This window comes from Parasteatoda tepidariorum, chromosome 3 (genome assembly GCF_982258835.1).
Source record: "Parasteatoda tepidariorum strain Cologne lab strain chromosome 3, Ptep-v5.0, whole genome shotgun sequence".
Classification (NCBI taxonomy): Eukaryota; Metazoa; Arthropoda; class Arachnida; order Araneae; family Theridiidae; genus Parasteatoda; species Parasteatoda tepidariorum.
Window position 1 is genome coordinate 81,552,300 of NC_141757.1, and position 25,956 is coordinate 81,578,255.

A 25,956-nucleotide genomic window follows, 5' to 3' on the forward strand; every position below is an offset into this window, starting at 1 on the left:
AAAATATCACTACCTCCTCCTTTTTTGGTAACGTTTATCTGCCGGTTGACGATTTTCTGCATAATTTGAGAGAACGCTTAATTTGTATTTTACGGTATTTCTAAACACAAAGATTGGCTTTCATAAATTCTTATTTATAATAGTAATTAAATCCAGTGATCTTAGGTTTTATAAAATATCACTACCTCCTCCTTTTTTGGTAACGTTTATCTGCCGGTTGACGATTTTCTACATAATTTGAGAGAACGCTTAATTTGTATTTTACGGTATTTCTAAACACAGAGATTGGCTTTCATAAATTCTTATTTATAATAGTAATTAAATCCAGTGATCTTAGGTTTTATAAAATATCACTACCTCCTCCTTTTTTGGTAACGTTTATCTGCCGGTTGACGATTTTCTACATAATTTGAGAGAACGCTTAATTTGTATTTTACGGTATTTCTAAACACAGAGATTGGCTTTCATAAATTCTTATTTATAATAATTAAATCCAGTGATCTTAGGTTTTATAAAATATCATTACCTCCTCCTTTTTTTAGTAATGTTTATCTGCTGGTTGTTGATTTTCTACATAATTTGAGAGAACGCTTAATTTGTATTTTACGGTATTTCTAAACACAGAGATTGGCTTTCATAAATTCTTATTTATAATAATTAAATCCAGTGATCTTAGGTTTTATAAAATATCATTACCTCCTCCTTTTTTTAGTAACGTTTATCTGCTGGTTGGCGATTTTCTACATAACTTGAGAGAACGCTTAATTTGTATTTTAAGGTATTTCTGTTTAAATACCAGGCATGAGCTTTTTCTTTTTTTACCTTTTGATGGGACGGGAATGTAGGGATAAAAAAAAATATACATGCCTGATTTGAATTTGAATATTTATACATCCCAGCAATGTCGGGCAATACAATTTTCGAGCCCTGGATTATATTATGATTCAAAACACTTTGAAATTTCTAAGAGTACACATTTAATTAATAACTAGAGATTACAGACTTTTGGAAGATATGACATTGTTGAAAAACAAGTGAGCGTAATATTGTATGCCATCAGCTTCCTTTGTCAAATTGCTTGCTATTCGTTTTTATTTATCCTACTTTTTTTTTCAATTTTTGTTCTAAAATGATCTTCAGTTAAGCTTTTTGCAAAATGAAAATGGTAGGCAATATAACTTTTCCTCTCTAAAAACGAAATAATTTATTTTTGAAACTATGCTTTCTGAGTGAAATGATAGAAGTAAAAAAAAAAAGAAGATATGAAATGAAAGATCTTGGAACATTTTAAGTGCTCGAGGAAGAAGAGAGTAAAGCGAAAGGAAAAGATGAGAAATTTGCATTTTCATTGGACATGACTGATTCCTTTTCTGCCAAAAAGTAGCTCCCTTGAAATATTGCAATCTTCTCTTGCACACCACTCTCTCATCATCGAACTGCTGCCCTTCTCCGAAAATTTACTACGTGTCGTCTTTAGGGGATTTTTCGCACCTTTCCACTACCTCATCATCTCTTCTTCCATTCCCCGATGGGGGGGAAAGGAAGACGAAGAGCAAGACCTCTACCACCCCCTCAATCCCTCATCTGCTCCCGAAATTCCCAAGATTCCCGAAAAATTTCCATATTTCGGGATGAATCACGAAAAGCTCCTGACGACTCTATCTAATTGAAAATTTTCGACGTCGCGTGCCACATACCTCCCCTCCACTCCTCATGGTGTATGTCTCTTCTGCTGCGTCGTCCTTCCCTGGTGGGGTCTCAGAATCATCTTTCCACCTTTTCTCCCAGTTAAGGTTGCAGTTAAGGTTCGTTCGAAATTCGTAATGCGCTTTTTTTTCCCTTTTCTTCGAAAAAGAGATGGAAAAAAAATGAAGAAAAAAATTTGTTTCTTTTCCTTACCGTTTTAACGTTCCATGCCCCCTTTTTTTACATGCCCCATTTTTCGCACCACCCACCACAATTTCTCGTTCCAGTTTTTTTTTTATTCCATCTTCTTTTTTGATAGGAATATTGCCGTGTCATTTTTTACTTTTTTCGTCCCATCTATTCGCTGTGTCAAAAGTAGTGTTTCGCTTTACGGATTGTAATTTTCGGATACCGAAATCGTCATTCGTACTCTTCACTAACAGATGCGCTGTTGCATAAATTTAATAAATATGGAGGGACTTCATTGGAAATCGACATCAGTACAATATCAAAGTTGGAGTGTAATTTTTTTTTTTTTTGACACATATCTGCGAGAGAGTACATACAAATCGAGTCGATTCCTTTAAAAAAAAAAGTTATTGATTTGTTAATTTTTAGATAGCCAAGAAAAGATAACGTTTTTCATGTTTAACCTTCTTTTTTTTTTACCTTTTGATGGGATGTATAAAAAATTGATTCTGATTCAAACAAATTTTGGATTCGATTCTCGTAACTGATGAATTAAGCATCTGATATATAAAGAAAAAATTCACTGCTTAAATGACATTAAATAAATATTACACAAATGTAGAGAATTTAGAATTAATTTGAAATAAATACAGAAATATAATATTATTTTATTTTGATTGTTGTAGTTGTAGTAGTTCATTTACGTCACACTAGAGCTGCACAATGGGCTTTTGGCGACGGTCTGGGAAGCGTTCCTGAGGATGATCTGAAGACATGCCATCACAATTTTGAAATAATTTTATTTGACTTGATACGTGATGGTTATAATCAATAAGCGGAAACTCGGTTAAGATTCGATAAAGACTCTATAAACTCGGTAAAGAAATCGAAAACGATATGAAAAAAATAAAACTCTTCAATTGGGGTAAAAAGGGCACTGGAGTGTAAATCCATATGCGAATTACTGTGACATAGCTAGAAAATAGAGTGGTTTCTGAAATATAAAAACTCACCATAGCCTACAACTTCGGATCTACTTCATAAATCTACTACAATTAAAAAATCAAATCTTGATGCTAGTGTTTGCCATAAATACAGGCCAATTTTACCAATTAAGTTCCAGTTATTAAACTCTTTTCAGATAAATGCTCAATCAAATAAATATAAAAATAACAACAACAAAAATATCAAAACCAGGTAATTAAAGTATTTTTAATTAGAACAATATAGCATTTGATTTATGCATATAAGAAAATTATTAGCTATTATATCCTAATTATTGTTACGCTAGTAAAATTTGACGGCAACTTTCAAAGGGTTTAAAGGAGAATATTTATACTTGTTAGTACAACTACACGCATACATTATTGATAAAATATAAACTGCCTTTTTGAGAAAGATAACACTATTCTAAACAATGAAAAGTTAATTTTTTGCTCTGATAAATAAGATGCAAACAGGGTTTTAATAAGTACAAACAATGAATATTGATCACTGTGATTTTCCGCAGCATTTAAACAGCTGTCTCTTTGTGTATTAATTTTTATATTGATAATAATGCTTTCTGTATTATTTCTGTCACAGATTTCACAAATACGAAAATTCTGCTACATTTGAAAAAAATTATTGCTTTGTAATTTTCATACTTATTATAGTGTTTTCTGTATTATATATGTCACAAATACAAAAATTCTCCCTAATTTCAAAAGTTTTATTTTCACAAACTTAAAATTTTATTACCTATTTGAATTTTGAAGAAATTGGTAATTTCTTGATATTTCTAATAAGATTCCTTTTCTGGGAGATACTATCTTTTCAATTTATTAACTTTTATTAATTTTATATATATATATATATATATATATATATATATTCCTCAAAAAAATATTTTATTTTATTTAAATAATTTTTCTTCTTCTCTTTTCATTAATCTTCATTATATTTTCTATCTTTTCTTTATATTTTTAAATCTTATTGCAAAGTATGAACTATCGTATGACCAAATTCAGATTACATTTTATTTACTATCAATAACAATCATTTCCACGAAACAATTTTATTATTATAACATTATTTAAATATTATTTCTCTTCTTAGCTATTTAGAAACCTCCCTTAACGATTTCAAAGCACAATTTAGTAAAATGATCATTAAAGCTCACCAACTGTTTCTTGCTTTCCAATTTCGAAACTCTATGTCTTTCCCCTCCCTTTTTCAAGTTACTAACTCTGCAATTGAAAACCTTCGTCAACACTCCTGCATGCAACCTGAAAGTGCCGAACATCATCTTTTGGTACATGCAGTCGGCTAAGTCAGAAGTTTTGTAGAAACTCAAGTTGTGTCACTGGAACTTCATCATATTATTCCCAAAATCAATGAAGATGTAATTTCCCTCGTATTCTCTGATGTGTTGTCCTAAGTAATAAAGTTCCATTTCTTAACCCAAAATTTTTCGTTTAATACTTTAACTATCGTAAATGTATGATACATTTTCACACGTGATTTATTTCTCTTGATAAATATTAAAGTTTTTTCACAGTTTATATTTTTCCCACGTTTATAAATATTTCTTCAATTTAATAAGTTTAATTTCATAATTATCAAATTGAGATAGCATTTAGTTTACTGTCAAAAACAATTACTTTTAATGAAACGAAACAATTTAAATATTCCTTCTTAAGTTCATCTGAACTATTTAGAAACATTCCCTAACGATGTCAAAGCGCAGTTTAGTAAAATGTAAAATCATCATAATTAAAGCTTGCTAACTGATTGATTCTCACTTTCCAATTTCGAAACTCGGTGTCTTTTCCCTCCCCTTTTCAAGTTACTAACGCTGTAATTGAAAACCTTCGTCGACACTCTTACATACAACCTGAAAGTGCCGAACATCGTCTTTTGGTACATGCAGTCGGCAAAGTCAGGAGGTTTGTAGAAACTCAAGTTGTCACTGGAACTTCGTCGTATTATTCCCAAAATCAATGAGGACATAACTTTCCCCTGAATTCTCTGAGTTGTTACCAAAGTAAATTAAAATTCTAATACTTAACATGCGATGCTTTGGAAAAGGGAAATTCTGCTAAGTCCCTTGTTATCAAGGGTATAACATGGGGAGAAAAGGTAATTTTAATGACAATTTCGCAGCATTTAATATTCGAGAATATTGAAATCAGTAACAATCATTTTCACATTTAATATTAGTTAAAATATTTTAATATATTTACTTTATAAAATTTTTTTTTTTAATTTTTATGGAAAATAGAAATGGATTAAGTGCTACTCATTCTTCAAATTATGCAACTAAATAATTTTCTAATAATAATTTATTTAAAGAAATACAAGATAAGATAAATTTCGTATTAATTTTCATTATTAATTGATTAAATTTTCCAAACAAATATTTCTATGATAAACCGAATTTTGTGAAGAAAAAAAAAATTTAAAATTATTTAAATTATTTTATGAAATCTGTAATATATATATATATATATATATATTTTTTTTTTTTTTACTTTAAGTATTTCACTATATGTTGGTTAAAATTACAATTTTGCAGTTTAGGGTTACAGATTACGGTTAAAGTTTTTATTACCTTGGTATCTTACACCAAAATGATTACGTTTTTACTTATAACACTTACCTATTTGTAACACGTTTGGAATGTGATACTTTTTTAGATTAGCTGTAATAGTTCACTAGCCATGATGTTTGTAATTCAACTTTAACATGTTTTTTTCATGGGAAATATCAATGTAAAGTTATAATTTAAAATTAACCTACAAGTCTAAAAAATAAGAATTTTCGACGCTTATAAATTTTAATAATTAGTGTTTTTTATATTTTTAGATTAACTGGCAATGATAATTTGTAAAAGTCTCTCTCGCGAACTATTCATTTTGCTAAAACTAGTTATTTAATTATAAAATTAACTTTTATAACAATTTTTTACTGTACACTGCTAGAATTTTCTTTCCGAAATTATGGTAAAAAAAACAACAGCAGTTTGTCCATCCAATTAACCGTAGAATTTACGATAAAAAATATTTTTTACCTTTGCGATATTGAAGCCATTTACAACTAGTATGGTTATAAAACCGTGAGTACAAAACTCTACTGTTTTTTTACCATTTACAACTGGCATGGTTTCAAAACAGAAAAAAAAATTAACTAGACATTGAAACTCGACATTTCGTTAGGTATTGTGGCGTCAACGCTGGGACTCGAACCATCGTTATGTTAGTGCCAATACTGACTAATTAGCCCTTTCGGTTATAATATGTACCCAGACGCAAAATTGTAATTGTTTAACCGTAGCAGCAGTTAATAAACAGTTTTTCTCTCAGTTAACAGTTTGAATACCATTTTATTTATGGTTATTTGACTGTTTTGTTTGAATATGGTAAAATAACAATAAAATGAATTGTTATTTAACCATTTTTTCCAAGAAGTCTTTAACAGTGCATAGTTGCATTTATTAGAACTGAAGCTTTCTAACATTTTCCTCTGAACATCCTTATTACCTTTTATTTTGACGCATTTAATATGAATCTTTCTGCTTTATTTGATAAATGCAGTTATAGTTAATAATTAGAGGCTATTTTTGCAGATTGCAGAAAATTGCAAATATAATAAACTTAAAAAGATATTTTTTCTTTCCCATATAACTAATCAAACAATAATAAATAAAAGTCAAACTAATATACAAAACACAATATGTCCTTGTGAATATGATACAACTTAAGCAAAAAACAACGTGAATGTAGCACATAAATTGACATTCTATAGTTTCAGATCTATAAACAAAAACCCACCTTGTTCCGTAGTGGACTGATCGTTAAGACACGGTTCTCAGCAGATCACCGAAGTCAAACATCACTGGCTGCGGCCAGTGTGCGGGTGGGTGACCACTTGGATCAGTCTGCGTAGAGACCGAGGGTGTGCGGTATGGGTCCTCGTTAAACTGTGCTACCGTAAAGTGCTCGACTTCGCGCGCAGGTCGTTGGGCCACCGAAGAGTCGTTGGGCTTCTGCAGAGGATCAAAATTGTGATGGCATCTCTTCGAATCATCCTTCGGGATGTTTCCCAGACCATTGTGGTGCTCTAGGGCGACGTAAATGAACTACAACTACAACAGAACCCTCCTTAGTGACAAAACGTCAAAATTATTATGTCATTTTGACATTTACATACTGAGAAAGTTTCCTGTTTTTAGAACTCAAACTATAGTTATGTCAATTTTTCATTTGTGCTGTATTCAAGCTGTTTTTTTGCTTTTGTCTGCAAAGCACAAAGTCTTACCCTTTCCTTTGATGATACAACTTCATTACAAATTTATAATAAGTATTTGATGTAAACATGGTTTTTACATATTCCCAAATTATTATTTTAAAATATATATATTTAGCCCTTATTATTTAGCTTTTTTTTAAGCTGAGATGAGATTTATATATATTTTATAATTAAAATTAAACCTATAAGTATCTTTTAAAAGGAATTAAATTAATTAAAACTAGTGTTTCAATACACAATTAGAGACTAGCAGTATTTTCATTGCAAAATGCACGATCCGTGAGATTCTTAAAAGTAATATTCAAGCTAATGTAATAATTTTGCAATATTTTCTTTAAATATTATTTCGCTGGATTATAATGAAATCAGGTTGAAATTAATCAATGACGACATCATGATGTTTGCTCTTCCTTTCAACACTGTCACCGACTCTCTGGCATCTCGCAGACCTAATCATGATGTCGTTACAAATCTCTGTAACGCACTTTAATGATTAGTCTCATCATTCTGCAGAGCAATGCATGGTGGTGATGCAGGTTACGTGTTTAACCACTAGGGGGGACTCAATGGTGACATTATGCAAAAGCCAGTAGGGAGGATAGTGATGTAATCATTGGAGCAGAATAACATTATATAGAACTTTCTAGCGATAGTGGATGCATGTCATATATCTGTGGTTTTATGTAAGAACAACTAATGTTAAAAGTTAAATAATCTGATTTTTTTTTTACATGTGTAATTTAAATATTTGCATAATAAAGCCAATTTTTTATCATTAAAGTTTAAGTTTAACTTCAGATGTTCTCGTTTGTAAAAGGTGTAAACTTTTCGACGGTTGTCAAAAATCATCATTGGCTGCACAGGGTGAACTGGACTGACCCGATTGCCCAACTCTTAGGTGGGCTTTTTTGAATTTTTGCATGCTTATGAGGAATCATAGTTACGAAGAATGAGGTACATTCTTTTTTCGTGGGTTCCTATATTTCTCCTTGACAACTAATATTTAAGGTTCGCTCTAACACTGATTGGTTGTTCTAGCATTGACGACAGAAAAAAAATTTGATAATGATTGGCATAGCAACACTAAAACTAAACTCAGCGGCGCGACAGCCTATAGAGGGCCAAGGCCTACTGTGCCCATCTCAGTTTTCTTAACCTTTGGGCTCTGGGGTGCAGGAGCAGATGTTCCGGTTAGGTGGTCAACCGAACGCGAAACTCCCAGTGTTTAGTTCCCAAGCATGTTTGGTACTCATTTATCGACCCACTAAAGGGATGAAAGGCTGAGTCAACCTTGTCCTGCCTGAGAATCGAACCAGGGACCTGTGGCACGACAGCGCGAAGAGCTACCGCTCAGCCACCGGGCGTCGGCATAGCAACACTAAGGTAAAATAAAAACCTTAATGGCAAAATAAGGGGCCAAATTACTCGTGGTCGTGCCACATTTTTAAAATTTGCATATTATAACATGTGTTCTTTTTAAAATTAACAATTCGTACTCGGACTAATGAATTGTACAATTTATTTCATTCAGAAAACCTACTATTCTTAATGCCACCGAACTTTAAAGCGTAAATATTGAAGACTTAACTAATTAATGATAAATTTCAAAACTCTTAACTATTCCGGAATATGTCGATGAGTAGAGTGCATTTTAAAACGTCTTTCATCGTTGCGGAACGCTATGGTGGACTGATTTTAAAGGTCCATCCATCTTCGTTTGAAGGTCATATTCCGAACCAAATTATAATGGCTGGAGTTGCTGTCATTTAAAAGAATCTAAGCGCAGGATATGACACGAGCAGACACGACATGCCCCCCCCCTCATAGCATGCCATGTCGATTTTGATTTTGATGGATTTCGCTAATATGGTCACCAAACATGCTTCCCTATCTACAATCTCTTCCATTGTTGTGGTTTTTCACTTTTTACAACGACTAAAAGATATTTTAATGCACATTATAATGCAGTTTGAATGTGGGTAGACACCCCTCCTTATCCCCCATGGAGGAGTTTGAGGGGGAGGTTGTGACATTCGACGATGGCCCATCCTCAGGAGAGGGAAAGTAAGGAATTGTTTTAGAACTTATCGGTCGCAATTCATCAAAGAACCATCTATCATTTCGCTTAAAGGAGAAGGCAGGCGAGTGGAGGAACAGTGAAGATGTTAGAACCATACTGAGAAAAAATGTCCTCATGAGGATTTCAGCCCCACCTACTATAAAGACATTTTTTTTCCAAGTACAAAAAAATACTTTTCCTCGTGGATTTCTCTTTTTTTTATCATTTCTCGTGCTGAAGAAAGGTCTATTGGATTTTTTTTTCTTGATCTTTGGCGCAAATGCAATGCTTTTACTGGCGGTTACAATAAAGTTTTTTTCCCCTCTTACAGTTAAGTTTATATATATACTTCTTTCATTCTTGATATTTTTTATATTGGATAAGTAGAGGGAGGAGTAAAGTTCTCTCACATACAGTTTTCTAAGCGAAGAAAGTTACCGTTCTTTGTTTTTCTTTTAGTCTGTGTCTCACCCAAAAGGAGAATGTGCTTTGCAATGCAAATCTGAACAACGGTGATCGAGCTGGTAGTCTTACCCTGATTTTCAAAAAAGGGTATAAAGAAGTCATCTAAAAAAGTGAGCACCGTTACATAAAAAAAAATAAAGTTTGTCTAGTACAGAAACAAAGTGCTTGGAATAAAATCTTCAACTCTTCTAAGGATAAAAAGTAACTGAAAGCTTTATTATTGAGCCCTATGTAGATTTGATGTTTACTAGAAGGAAATTATTAAGTGTGGTCATTCAAATTATCATTTGACTATTAAAAAGCACACTCTAATAATTTTTACTATTTTAAGTAGCTAACTTTCATTAAAAGCGTAGGCAAAGGCTGTTTTCTTTGATAAGCAATAATTCGTTTAAATACTCCGGATAGTTGAGACAGTTGTGCATTACAACTTAGTACACATCCATGAAATTTTAATTTTGGGTATGGAACCATCTCAGATTCCCCCCCCCCCCTTCCTCAGACAGACATTCAAAATGGCTGAATATTCATATCCTTCAAATGAACACTTCTGAATACCATTCCAACTAACTATTTTTAAATGTTTATGATGAAATTTATTAATAAAGGCATGCAGTTTTTTACTTTAATTCATACATGTTGCTTGGAGGCTCTGCTCCCTACTCGTTTCGCTCACCAACCCCCATGATTGCTTCGATCATTTTGGTTTCTGGACGGTAAACAGATTGTTGCATCAAAAGTAACATGCATCCTATTTTTAATACATTATATATATCATATTATATTTATAATATGTTTAATTGAAAACAAATTTCAGGAATTATTTAATGGAATAGTATTTACATTTATTCTTCAATATATTGTCTGTACTTCTAGATTGTCAATATTGTTTGGAATACTAATATTGAAACACAAAACACATTAGATTTTCATACTTGATTAAATTCACAATTTGATATTACCGCGAGTACAAAATGGCACCACAAGCACTGAGAGCAATAGACTGAAGTAGAGCATTCTTCGACAGAGCATTCTTACTTCTACAGAATCTTCTTACATCTACAGAATCTTCTTACTCCTACACCATAGTACACCTTTCTTGCAGTCATATCGTATTGATTCCATGAAAACTTTGCTAAGCTTTTGGCAGAGTATTCCAAAAAATTTGAATGCATAGATTGTTTCTTGTATCGTCAACACATTCGTCGTGGCTAGTAAGGTTATACAGTAAAAACATAAACCTCTCCAATTGTCGTAACATATCCATATCTTGAATAGTTTGCCGAGTAGGTCTATCCGCCTAAACATGAAAAGTAACTTATATCTTGATATGCATTGTAGGTGTCCATTATGTCTTTTTGCCTCTTCTTTCCAAGAAGGATACAATTTTGTTCCCAGTTATTGCGTGAAAAAATAGTATGCTAGTATAATGATTACGATCCAAAGATCTTGCTAAGGCATGAGGCACGAATATTCCATGCGTGCCATAAGAAAAATGTGTTATAAAGGATAGTTATTGTTATAAAAAAAATATTAATTATTTTTGAATATAACTTATAATTTAATATAAAGATTTAATTAGAGAACTTAAGCCTTATAGCAACGTTTTAGTCAAATGAAAAATAATAAATTTATAGGCCGAAAAAAAAATCAATAAAATGAAAAGGACAATTGTAAATGTTATTTTCGCAATACCCTTAAAAGAGATTATTCAAGCAGAGTCACAAGAATCTTCTAGAAGAATGAAACAATACCTGTCAGATGATAAGTCCAAATGCTGAAAGCATTAAAAATTTCATCATTACCAGTTGAAAAACAAAGAGCTGACATCAATGGCAAGTTTGAAAAATGAATCTTTCTTAAGCTCATTTTTAGGTGGTCATCAAAATATGTTGAGGGAAGTGGAGTGGAACAAAGGATGGTCAACAGTGTATCCATCAGAGGACAAAAACCGTCGCAAGGCTCATCAGACATTCAAAAAAATAGCCAGCAGACGTACCCTCTCGGAATATTTCAAATTCTTTAATGAGGCACAACGGATCATCAAAATCTGTCAGGACACAGAAATATAGCAGGATTTAGTAGATATAAAACTGAATAACTTGGGGAAGCTTGTTCCCCTTCCGGATGGTTAAATTATTCGTCACTCTGACGAGGGCAGTTAGTATTTATTGAAGAATTCAATTATGAGACACTTAGTGTAAAACGGCATCCATCTTTGGCGTTGGGTGAAGCTCATCTCCTAAAGTTGTTGAACCAATGAAGGAGAGAAAAAATGGCCGAAGACTTATAACATGATAATCAAAGTGTGAGTGTGTTCTTCAAGGATATGTCTCGGTCCTATTTCTGCCACAATATTAACGTTCTTAACTAGCTTGTTTTTGCCCAACTAAATTTTATCATCGAATTTTTATTTTTGGACAGGTCAGAGAAGAGACAAGTTACAACTAAAACCGAAACAATGACGAAATGCCGACAAGCCGACAAACAGGTGCAACAGCAACTAATACTGAGAATTTCAAAGCGGTGGCTTGAAAGATGGAAGGATAAAAAATGCAAATTGTAATTCAGTGACCCGATGTCACACCGTGGTTTTTCCGACTGAAAAAGATAGAAACCAAGAGCTTCTTAATATTCAGACGTTGTGCCAATATGACAGAAATAGTACTGTTCTATGTCCACATTGCACAATTCATCTTTGGTTCATCCTTATTGCTGCACAGCATGATATGAATAAAGCAAGTATTCGAATGCCAGTAAAGAGAGTTTTCTCTTGACATATTGACGATTTATGTACAGTGAAAGCATTGCTTTAATAGTTATGGTCACTTGTTTATCCATGGAAATATCTGCTGAGTTGTAACTAAGAAAGATCAACTCCGTCTTATTTTCATCAACTCGGAGAAACCCCTTGTTTTTAGGGCGCTAACTTCTTTGTTCAACACGCCTCCGAACACCTTTCCCCTTTTGCTGCTTGTGTCACTTTTCAAACCATCGGGCTTATTAAAGACCCAAATGATATCTATCCTTTGTACACGTTGAAGCATAGAATTGACGCAAGCTAAGAATATATAATCTTCAAAAAATGTTGCCAATTTTGGTCGCAACACGTAGGCAATTGTATCATCATCTAACATTGTAATTTTTGCTGTTGATGAGATAGTGCTAGTGAAAGCGAAATTTTCAAGATTAGACTTTAAATCTGACTTAGCACTGGTTCTTACACTCATTAACTTCGTCAGTACTGAAGGATAAGCTTGTTTTCGTATTTAAGAAGCTCATCCAAAACTCCATTACGTACCCGTGATGCAATTTACAATCTAGAACAGTGATTCTCAACCTTTTTTGGGGGGCGGAACACTTTTAACGATTTCGAAATTTGACGGCACACAATGAAAAAAATTAGTTTAAAAGTTGTTTACTTACCCATAATACACTGTGTTAAATAGTTTGTGATAATAATTTTGAATGTGAAATGAAATAATGTGTACTGCAAAAGCACGTTTATTAAGGGATTAATTATATATTTCTTTCGACTAATTTTTTACTAGTTAGTAACAGTTATTCATTTTTTTGCTAGTTATTAATTGTTAACCTGTTTTCTATAGCTATTAACTGTTATTTTTTTGTGATTTCTTGTTAACTAGTATTTTTGGTGATTATTAATTGTTAGTTTATTTTTCTGTTAGTTATCCTTTGTTAATTTGTTTTTATAACTATTAATTGCATAGCTTACTTTAATGATTAGCTTTTATTTCCATTTGAAAGTTAATATTTAGCTTGCTTTCCTTTGTTGATTACTATTAAATTTCCTACTTATTTCAACATTTTTTTAAATTGTCAAAGACAATTTAAACACTTCTTTCTTATTTTAAGATTGTCAGAGACAAGACAATCACCGACAAAGATGTTCACGCTGTTGAAGCGTGGAAAAATTATAAAATGTATATATATACAGGGTTATTCATAATTCCCTCCGTGGTTTCGAATCGTTATAGTAAAGAAAAGAAGACGAATATGAAAAAAAAGAAACATATGAAATTATTCCGAAACTATTCAAGTTTTACTTACCTACATTACAGGTGTTCTATGTGTGAACTCTTGGTCACACGGCATACATCAATGCGATAGTCCAGTTCCTGCCCGGAAGGAATTATGAAAAACCCTGTATCTATAATATTATATACATATATACGCTTTTCTTTAATTTAAACTTAACTCGTAATAAAAAAAAAGTATTATAATTTTTATTGCCTCGTTTCTAATATTTGGCGGCACATTTTAAGAATTTGGCGGCACACAAAAGTGCCGCGGCACAGTGGTTGAGAATCACTGATCTAGAAGGTAATGAGCAGGCATTCTTCAGTTTTTCCATTTGTAATAAATTACTCTTCGAGAACTGGAAGGCAGCTGAAGAGCTCTTATAGGATCTGATATATGCTTAGTTTTAATAGCAAGCCTCTCACTGATTTACAACTTATGCTGGACAACTCAATTTTTTTTCTTCGATGTTTTAAAATATGTTTGCTGTTGTCGAATGTAAAAATATTATCTTGGATATTATCTCCTCAGAGAACTATTATGTCAATGAACAATTTGAAACATTGCAGAATTGCTCTTAAGTTGGTTCGAGTTCTCAAAGAACGGTTAGATCAACGAACAGTTTGTAACATAATAGGGCTGATCTGAATCAGGGCCATGTCCTCAAAGAACTGTTAGGTCAATGAACAATTTGAGAAATTGGGCTTTCCTTTAGTTGGTTCAAGTTGTCAAAGAACGGTTAGATCAGTGAACAGTTTGAACCATTAAAATTCTAAATTATAATACGTGAAAATTCATTATTTTTTTTAAAATAAAAGTTATTAAGAGGGATACATATTTTGCAGTGCAAACACTCAGAAATACACAAAAAGCGATTATTTTTATATACTTGTAATGTTCGTTCATAATAAATATGATTATATTTCTAGAATTAATTTTATCATAATTGACAGCAATTTAGCTAAAAATAAAAGCATGTGTTAGACAACCGAAAATCTATTTCATAAACACTGTGTCGACTAAACTAAAAAAAATTGTCATGACAAGATCATATTAAGACCAAGAATGATTGAACATTTAGAAATATTACATTAAATAAATAAACAAAAACTCTTTGCTATAACGTAAGTTAATCCTCTTGTCATCCAAATGCTACGAATTTTTAATTAACGCTAGACTTAAATTTTTTAAAATCTGTCCAAAATCAGCCAATATTAAGGTGTAAACAATTACATATTTTAATGCTTTAAAGCGTTTTTTTTTTTTTTAATAAAGTCTCTTTTCGATTTCGAAAATCAAATGGGAAATTACTAAACAACACACTTTCACAGCGTTACCAGGAAAGTATCACAGAGTTAACAGGAAATATTAAATTTAAAAATCAAAATCCATCTCGATTTTTCATTTTCTGTTTCAAAAATTACAAACAAAATTTTTTTCATCGATTTTTTTAAAAATTTAATTTATAGCAGCATAATGAACAATGTTCCATTATCCTCCTCTAAATAAAATGTTTTTTCACTTTTCAGATAAAATTAAAAAATAATTTGCCTTTTTTTTCTGAATTATTTTAAAAAATATTTAACTTATTTTTCCTAAACAGTTATAAAAACAAATAAATAATCCCAAGAAACTGAAGCAGTATAGATGCTTGAAAACTTCATTTACTCAAAAATATACAATATTTTTATGTGCACATTTTTATATATATATTTTTGAAGCAAATGAAATTTATTTTTAAATTTATTTTATTATTTAAATTTATTTTTAAATAATTAATCTCAAAAACCAGCAATTCTATAATAAAAAATATCTTAATAGACTTTATTATTTTTCAATATTATATTTTCTTGATACCTTAATTCTACCTACGAAATCATTTTCACCGGATGAATTGCTGAATATAAAAAAGAGAATTAATTAAAACTAATAAGAATTCTAATGTAATCATTTACTACAAAGCTATTTTTTCTTCAACAGATTATAAGAAATGATAAACTAATATACTATATTATTTTTAATAAACTTTTTCTTACTTCTAGACGAAAATTGCAATAATTTTTCGAGAATAAATTTCTAACTGTGCGAAACAATTTTATTTTATCCCGCCATAATAATCTAATTCCCCTTACCTTAGGATGTATAAGACATTTGCATAAAATGTAAACTTAAATAACTTTGCTTCCTCGCATCTTAATAATATGAATTATATATATTATATTTGCTTTATAAGAACTACAAAAAAAAATAAAAAAAACATTTAGCCAAGTCGAAAAAATATTTATTTATAAATATACTTCATTCATTTTGGATTTCATCTTATTTAAATGCGGCCATTTGTTTTCCATTCGTTTTAAATTTTATGTAACCTTCTGCCAACCAGTCAAGCTGATTTTTATGCATCATTCTTTTGCTACTAATAAATGAGTGTGGGAAAAATATTTTCCATAATCTATTTTATTCAATATTTTCGTTTCTTTAAATTTATTTAGTAACATCTACCTCAATTATTTCAGATCGTAATAAGAAAAATATATTCAAATATTATATTTCTTTCCTTGAAACAAGGTTATCATATAAAATATCATTGTTTTGATTTCTCTCAAGAAATCACCTGACTCATTTCAATAAATAAATCTACAAACACTTCAAATTATAAAAAAAAAAACTATTTTTAGTAAAAAAAAAAAGATATATATATATAAATTTTTTTATGCTTAGTTATCATTAAAAACAATTAAACTTCTATGCCTTATCGGTTTTACGCTTCAAGAAGAAAAATGATTCTTTTCTTCTTGCAAATACTTTTTTCAATGTACTCCAACCCTTAATGTCTCTTTTATGATGTATTTTTAACCTTTCTCTATCACCCCGTACTTATGATAAGCTCCTAAACATCATTTAAATGAATGAAATAGACTGAGGGAGAAAGCTTGTCATTTTACGTTGCTAACAGTCGATTTAGTTGAAAGTCACGAGAGCCTCTTTTATTGAATTAAAATTATTCACTTTACTTTCTCTAAAAGTTAAAAAGAAGCGTCAAGAACAGATCCACCCCCTGCCCCGCACACACAAAACGTGAGCAACCAATTGTTGCCGCCAACAAACAGCCTTAAACACACCTTCGTAACAAGCTCTTTTGGCGTACATACCTAATATTTCATCATTAACAAAAATTAGCTTGGTCCACGGTGGCGGAGGCCGCTTACGACGACCACGAATGCGGCGGAACCCCCCTTTTTTTGCGATCCCTGGTCGCTCGTATCACACTACTCTTTTCTGCGCGAGGAGGTGAAAAGCTCCCACTCGAGTATCACCTTTCCCTTCCACGCGCGCAGGGGCATACACCGGGGCCGCCCCATGACAGCTCATTCATATGCAAATGTGGCAAGCGCAGTTAATGAGTTGTGCAACGATAGTTGGAAAAGCGGGAGGGTAAGAGGTACCCCCCCGGGTTTGCGCCCACCAACGCTAATCACGTACTGGGGTGGGCTTAAGTTGGTACGATCTCAGCTGCAGCATAGTCCAGGTATAATTTGCATTTCAATGGCGGTCTCTGCGGGCCTTTGGAAGGGAGGGAGGGGAGAGGTAAGAAGGAGATTGTGGAAAGGCAAGTCATATTTAGCTATAGATCAAAACTAGTAGAGGGGCAACAGGACTGGATTCAATTTGTATCCAGCAGATTAAGGCTACCATTGATGCTTCGATGATCTCGTCAAACCTCCTTCTCTAGATCTTCCTCAAATTCTGAAGAATAAAAATGAATTTTCTGACTTCAATAGGTGGCCGACTAGATCTAAAAAATTAATGCTGATATTGGTGGTTATTGTATCAATCTTTTTGTTAATGGTTAGTGTAACTATTTCAAACTCATGCCTACACTTTGATATTTTTTTAAGATAAATGAAATCAAGGAGAGAACTCTTTTATAAGGTATGACTAATTAAATTAGGAAATATATTTAGAGATGAAAAATAAATAGAATAAAAGGCTTCATATATTTTTCTAATAATTCAACTAATTTAAAAGATTCAATTAGTTTATGTAAGAAAATTCGTCATAATCGATATACCATATATCATTATTGCCAAAGAGTTATGTTCTAGATTAGGCAAAATTAAAATAATTACATTGATAATTTAACAAAAAAATATTTAAAAATCCTTTAAAAAAAAACTGGTAATTGTATACCCTCTAAAAACTATTATGATCAAAACCAACCACGATAAAATTAATCTAAGGACCAAAACTAAGGATATAAAAATAAATAAATCTTTCTTTTTTTTAATGTTTATTTTACATTACTACATTTTACATTGAAACATATTAATTTTTTATAGACACTTTTTTAAACAAGTATTCTTACAGATGCTCATTAACGTGTATCAAATGGTGGAGTGCTATCAACACTGAAAGTTCAGATTAGTTTAGAATATGCTTATGTAAATTACAAGCTGCTATTAAATAAATAATCCCAGGAAACTGTAGCGATGAGATATTACTTGATTAAACAAGATTCCAAGGCATCAAGAGAAACTGATGTGATTGGGGTGGAAAGAATTTTGGCAATGCCGAAATTTCTAAACTGAATTTATGCCCAAGATTCTAACAGAGAGCAGAAATTGACGATTTCTCGTATTCTTGATAACGGACATATCTATTGTATTCCTTAAATCCAATTTTTTTTTTCATGACTGGCAAGTTTTGAAAATGAGCGCCTGTTTTTGGGCGCTTGAAACATGTCGACTGTTATCTCCAATTGAGATTTTTTTTTTTTTTTTTTTTGAAGCGAACGAAGTTTTTAATCAAGTAATGCTAGGCGTCATGTTCACGAGATTCTGAATTTTACGGTATTAGTTATATTATTAAATACACAGTGTTCCCGAAATTACATTTTCAATCGAAATGATGTTGAATTGTAAACATCTTTAAAAAAATTAGGAATATTATATTAGCAAATTATTTTACGATCACCTCTGTCATTTCTATACTCGTCAGAGTCATTAATTTATCAATCACTATTATGTATTGAATATCCTCCAAAATCCGTAATTTGGATAAATAGAATATTATATGACAATAAAAATGTTATATATTTTGAGCCACGCATTTTGATCCTCAATACCATAAGTTTAGTACAATTTTGAGTACAATTTCTCTACTAATTTGAGCTTTTATACTCTTACAAACCTCACTCTGCATGCTATCTAGGTCACGTTATTCAAATTAAAACCAAATCTTCCTTAAATCTTTTTTTCTTAAATCTTTGTATTTTATTACTCATTTCATAAATCAAAGCATTTTACCAAGATTCTTTTTTCTTTTCTTTGGATTTTTGTGAGGGGTCAACCTTGAATAATATGTAATTATATGAGAATCTGGACTACGTATTTTGGATGTTTATAGCAGAAATGGGAAAGATAATATGCCTAATACAATCATTTTTGTTCATGTGCTATTCATTATACTGTAAAAAATTCCGGATCAAATTCCGGTAAAAATTACGGATACTCAGGGTGCCGGTTCTTTCCACCTTAAACTTGGAGCATGTCACGGAATAAAATATCTGATATACCGTAATTTTTACATTAATAATTGCCGTAAAGTCACTGAATAGATATTTCTGTAAAAGTTACGGTATAATACACTCATGGACAAAAAAAATTGCGCGCCAAGAAGGAGTCGTCAAAATGAAACGAAATTTTAAATACGCAATGACTACTTTCATATAAGTAAATGATTAGAAAATCAAAGACTATCGTTTTTCTTTGATTTTCTAATCATTTACTTATATCTAAGTAGTCATTATGTATGTAAAATTTCGTTTCATTTTGACGACTCCTTCTTGGTGCGCTAATTTTTTTGTCCATGAGTGTATTTTACGGTAAAGATCGATTTTACAGAGGATGCATTCAAAGTGCCGCTCTTTATATCGTAATTTGATTTGAAATTTGGTACAGTGTAGGAAACTGGTGTTTGGGGAGAAAAATAACATGAAAATTTATTAGAATTAGAGTAATTTAATAACAGGTTCTCTTTTTTACAAAAGTGCTTCTTTCCATTTAAGTGACATTAGGAAAAAAAATACTGAAAACTGCTTACAAAACCACTGACTGATAATTATGCTCAAAAAACCATATTGTTCTTATTCTTTATACACTCGTAAAACTTAAAGCTTATAAGTCTTTGGCCTCGGGGATTTCCTCAAATACTCTTCTCCCTTTATTGAAATAATTTAAGTTACTGCAATTAAATTACTCAGTGTATGGATTTCACGCCGACATTCCCTCGGTAGAATCAACCAAAGAAATCTTTAACTCCGCTACCATGGCATAAGAGAGAGAGAGAGTATCAGCAGTTAGAATGTAATCACTAGCCATTGGCTCGAAAAGACACTGAAAACTAGGGTACGGCAGACGTTAAGCTTTTCGCTTGCAAATGGTTGTTGTTTCTAAAGGAGACTAAAACACATTCCTCCCAACAACATAACACCTAGCAACGAGTTAAGATCCTCCAATTATCCATCCAGAGAGCTTCTGGAGAGACAGAAAGAGAATCGGTTTGGACCAGCAAACAGTGTGAATAATCGGGCAGGCACACATTCACAAAGAGCTGCCACTCGTTTAACATAACAATGCAGACCGAATGGGGGTTTTGTGGGGGATGGTTGGCGGTCGATGGCGTTGCCTTTATCAAAAGAGATAAGAGATTACGAGGCCAAGGCGTCCGTGTCTGTGTAATTGAAAGAGCAGCAAGCTAAACTCTGCCGGATGAATAAGAGGCACCCTGTGTGGGAGAGGTCTTCCTTTAATAAACACGCGTGTGTATTACTACCTTTTCAACCCCCATGAGTATGGTTTTCATACTCATCTTCAATGACATCCTAAAGTATTAATATAAAAAGGGGAAAATAACGCTATGTTTACTCTTTCGCCAAACCTCAAAGATTTCTGGCGAAGTAGAAAGATTAAAAAAAAAAACTCTTTTACAATGACATGAAAAGAAATCAATTTCCGCTGTACCTTTGTTTCGATGTCTTGAGTCGATGTGTGTGTTTTCCTGGAAAATATTAAGTTTTCCAGCCCTAGCGGGAGTTGGAACATTACGCCGCATTCATTATTTTGTCGAGTCTTTAGAACAAAAGATATATTCTTCGGCGTCGAATGGATAAAAGGATGAGAAGAGAAGGATATTTTCTTGGTTGAGTTTTAGATGAAAGAGTAGCATTTCAGCTTGATAAACTAATTGAAATAAGCCAAAAGGAACGTGTAAGGAAAGTATGTCTTTTCTAAAGTTAAAGATTTGGGGGAACAGGCCTTAAAAACAATCCTTATTGTTTTGCTTTCAGAGTCGCCTGCTAATTCTTTTTATCTGTTCACAGAAGAAATTATCTTAGAGAACTGACTTGGAAAATTAAAAAGTCACAGTGCTTTAGATACTTTTCTCATTTGTTTGCCTTATTGTAAGAAAGAGAATATATTTCCCGTCTAAAATGAATTTATTAACGACAATTGGCATGTAACTGTGGAATAAAAGAAAATTGAAATTAAAGGGATGAGAATATACTTTTAAGAAAGCTAAAATAAGAAACTAACAAAATAATCATTTGTTTTAGTAATGTCAATGGATGTTAATTGAATTATTTAACAATTGCTCAAAAATTATGAAAGAATTTTTATTGTTATGGAAGATGATTTATTAATATTTACTCTTATCATTAAAGGAATTTTGCATTGGCTGCGAATCGAAACACGTCACAGTCAAACTCTAAATGGTCAAGAGAAACGTATGAACTCAAGAAATTTTTAAAGTATGAAAAACTCTTACGTTTTTAGTTCACTTAAATGTTCTTTCCAAATTTAAATTATCTGAATGTGCATTTAAGTTTGCTTGAAATTTTGAATCGCATGGAAATTTATTTATAAGAAACCTTCTATATTTCAATACTGTATCAGCATTCGTTTGATTTTGATTGCCTAAAATCTAGAAGTAATTTATGTTCTTAAATTTATTATTTTTTTCGAAAAACATTTATATTTTTTAGTTTCTAAATTTTAAAAAGATAAAACTATTGTATTTAAACTACAAGCACACACTTGGGTAAAAGTTGAGAACTGTAGTGCATCGGTAAGTGGGGAGGGAAACAAAGTAATCATGTGAAACATCTGCCAGGTGAAAATAAATGTTTATATTGGGGCACACATTTTTGATATAGTGTATAGATTTTTTAAGCTATTAATTAGAATATTAGGAAGTACAACCTTATAGTTCAAAACAATGTTACATTTTGGAGGAAAATGTGTGTATGTTTCATGGTAAACAAACTGTTTTTTGTTTCTTCTATTTTTTAATGTAACTGAACTGATATTACAAAAAAAAAACTTTAGTTTTTAAGAGTAAAATAGTATTTAAAATAAATTTTCAATTTGGAAAGCTCAATCTGTATTCAAAAACTTTTTTAACTGAGCAATGGTACTTGATGAAAATTATGGCATGTACGTTACAATTATAAAGTGTCATAAAAAAATTAAGAAAAATTTTCTATGTTCCTCTCTCTTTCTATTTTTTTAATGAATTTTTTTAAAAATTATGAATTTATTTTCAGAATTTTTGAAACTAGCAAATTTTTAATGTCCAGAACAAAATCAGCTTTCTCTTATAATGTGGTATTGAGAATTGACGCTTGTTTAACTCTAAACATAGGATTCAGAAACTCAAACTCCCAAAAGGATGCTAAGTCTTCCATTTTTGATCAAAAATCTAAAATATAATACTTTTAAAACAAAATTATAACTGTTATCGATGCCTAATCTTTATTTTCTTTTCACATTATCCATTGATTGAAATGAGAAAAATATGGAACATCCAATTTATCATACATATTTCTTTCTCTACACAAACTTCTTCGAATTGCTCGCAACTTCCTAAAATGACATTCTTCTTAACCGCATAAACTTTCTAAACTTAAAAAAAAATTATTATTCCAATCATCCATCACACTGGAAGATCAAGAGAGTAGAAATAATTCCAAGGAGGTAAAAAGAGTGGTGGAATACGAACCACCGAACACGAACTCGGGTCGCTTTCACCCAAAAATGCTGAGAGCGAAAAAAAAAAAGAAGATATAAAGACAAAACAGCAAAGATAGGCGAAGAAGAAGAGCAAGAGCAGAAAACGCTGACAATGCGGGGGTGTGACACTTCCCAGATTTGTTGGCATAGCAACAATCACGGAAGGAAAGAAAAGTGGAGGGGGGAGGAAGTTGAATAATGATTTGTTTGCTCTCCCTCCCCCCTCGTTATTGTTGGCCTTAATGAGGCAGCTCAAACTCAGGTGTCGAGCAACTCCCCCCCCCCTCACCTCCCATATAAGTCTCTCCAATAGCTGTCGGGAAAAAAAAGAAGGAAAAGATGCATAGAGGAATGTTCGATAATATTCCTAGCCCTGGAGGTGAACCGAGTTATTTCCAATATCTGAATTTTTCCGGTATTTCAAAAAGAAGGGGTGAATTTTGCTTTTCCTGCTTTTTCCTATTTATCTATATATCTTATTCGAAGTTGTTGGTGACTTGTTTTCTGCAATCAATGTTGCCTTTATCATCGAATATCTCTTTTTTTTTTCCTTTTGAAGATCACCGCACGGGTCGCTTGTTTTTGACTCGGAGTAGGGAAGGGTCCTTTTAACATTAAAAAGGAGTCCCCCTTTATGTTTGGTTTAGAGAAAGGGGAGAATTTGAATGTGCAAAGTTAGCTGAAAGATTTGCTAAGAAAGACATCACAGGTTTTCTGATTATTGATTTTTGTGTGAGTCTAAACCAAAAATAAAGTCATGTTTTGTAGTTGTCATTTTATTTTAATATTCTTGGTAGGTATCTACTATTATTATCATTTGTTTTAATATCGATTTTATTTCAATTCGAAATCTTAAAATATGACGTTATCTTGAATTTTGTTTTTTGCATGTGCCAAGAGACAAACGTGGGACAAAATTTATTAAAAGTTAGTTCTTCTCTTATTTTATTAAATTCAAAAAAAAAAAAAAAAAAATTAATAATAATAACTATATAAATTTTTCTATTTCTTTAAAACAGAATTTTCAAAAATAATATCGCACTGTAGTAACTGAAATATATTTAAGACTAAAAATTAACTATAAATAATTAGTCATGAAAAGTAAATTAATATACAACTATAACCGAATCAACAAATCTTAAAAAAATAACCATCCTGAAAAGCAATTGATGCAATAGACTTTTTTTAAACTTTACATAATATAATGTAATAATATTTTTACATAATATATGTACATAATATTACATTCAGCATTGTCCTAAACAGTTGAACACTAAACTATAATATGACTTAAAACAAAAAAATATTTATAATACGAAAAATGAACTATAAATAATTAGAAGTAAATTAACATACAATTATTATCGAATTTACAAACTAAATAAAAAATAGTAACCGTCATGAAAAACAATTGATGCAATTATTCTTTTTCAATTTTTATATAATTTAATGGTGCTAACATTCAGCATTGTCCTAAATATGCAAAGATTAAAGTATAATATAACTTAAGACAAAAGAACTGACTATAAATAATTGCGTGTGAAACGTAAATTAACATACAATTATTACCGAATTAAAAAAAAAATCACCGTCACGAAAAGCAATTGAGGCAATCGATTTTTTTTTTTTTTTTAAATTTTTCGCATAATTTAATTTATTCATATTCAACATTGTCATAAATATATAAATCAAAATAATGTAAATTTACTTTCTTTTTTACTTGCAAGAGAGTCAAAATAAAAACTAAGCTCTAAACTAAATTCAATGGGGCGAAGGCCCATCGTGCGTAAACAAAAATAAAAAATTGTTAATTTTAAATGGCGTTAATTCACATCGAATATTTTACTTTTACAGTCGATAAAACCGAGCTTTCACTGATTTGATTGTAAAAAAAATTACAGCATGCATGTTACTAACATAATTTTCACGTACGGATATTTTATTTGCACTCTGTAGTTTTGATTAATTAAATGATAACCTCGTTTTTTTCGTTAATTGATAGTTCCTAATGATACTTTGTTGCCTTAAGATGTTGTTTTGATTCTTTTTAATGATGGAAAATTCTAATTAGTTTTTGCTTCTAACCTTTCCTTTACTATGCAAAACTGCCTTATTATTATTATATAATCAATATTTATGACTAAAGCTCTGGCAAGATTTATAAGGACTCACATAAATTATTAATAATATTTGTTTTTCGGGAGAATATTATAGAACATTTTAAAAACAACAATATTTTTTGATGAGACAATATTACATGGAATATTTTATAAAAGGATTTGTTTTAATAATTATCATCCTTAATCAAAAGTTTTACTACTTTTTAGGAAAATTTTGAAGAAAAAAAATATTTCTTTTACACGTAAGAGCTGATGATACTGAGCTAAAGTTGTACAACGAATTTTTAAACTAAAGTTGATTCTTGAATCAGATATATTAGGAACAATAAAATTGAAATCAAAAACTGAAATGAAATGCTTTATGCACGAATCATAATTAGATCCTTAATTGCTGTTGGAATTAGGTATCTTCAATCTGAGATAGAAAGAATAGAAAGTTTAAACTGTTTTTTAGGATAGTTCTGAGGAAATATTACATTTACATGAAATAGCAATGCATTCAAGCTGGCATTGATACTTCAATCAGATATATTAAATACGTTATTTTTTAAATTAGATCTTGGATTGCTGCCGGAAATAGATCCTCGTCTAAGGCCCCGTTATAGAAAGTTTTACTGTTGTCTTAAGAACATAATGAAAAAAATTTATTTTTGTACAAAAAAGTGATTGGGATTAAAGACTAAACGGATAAAGAAATTTGTTGATGACACGATTAGCACAGAACAACGAAATGGAAATCAAGTATCACGTTTAAAAAAAAAAGAAAAGAAAATTTAAAGAAAGGAATTTTTTATTTCCATTCAATCCATCATATATTTTTTAAATAAATAAATAAAATACTGGACTTCACTTCAAATGCCAAAACTCGCTTTTTGCTTTTTGAACTCTCTTCACCGCCATAGAAAATCGCCGCTAGTCTGGGAAGGCAAAAATCGGCTTGGAAAGGAGGGCACAACCTCGTAAATTCGGACGGGAAAACTTTCTCTGGAAAACGGGGAGAGGGGGTGGGGAGCAGAAGGAAACCGGGAAATAAAAA

The 25,956-nt window shown here is 31.3% G+C and overlaps 1 protein-coding gene across 16 annotated transcripts in view; it reads left to right on the forward strand.

The window, feature by feature from the left end:
• The window catches only part of LOC107447961 (POU domain, class 3, transcription factor 3-A), a 467,439-nt gene that overhangs the window by 407,204 nt on the left and 34,279 nt on the right, over positions 1-25,956 (forward strand). For 2 of the 16 annotated variants that reach the window (XR_015432766.1, XR_015432768.1), the window contains one exon: positions 9,683-9,812. The exons of 12 other annotated variants lie outside the window; for them this stretch is intronic. The gene's annotated coding sequence lies outside the window, so the exon portion shown is untranslated. Of the gene's footprint in view, positions 1-9,682; positions 9,813-21,452; positions 21,472-25,956 lie in introns of those variants that run through there. 2 more of the 16 variants (XR_015432761.1, XR_015432767.1) reach the window with 2 other exon arrangements.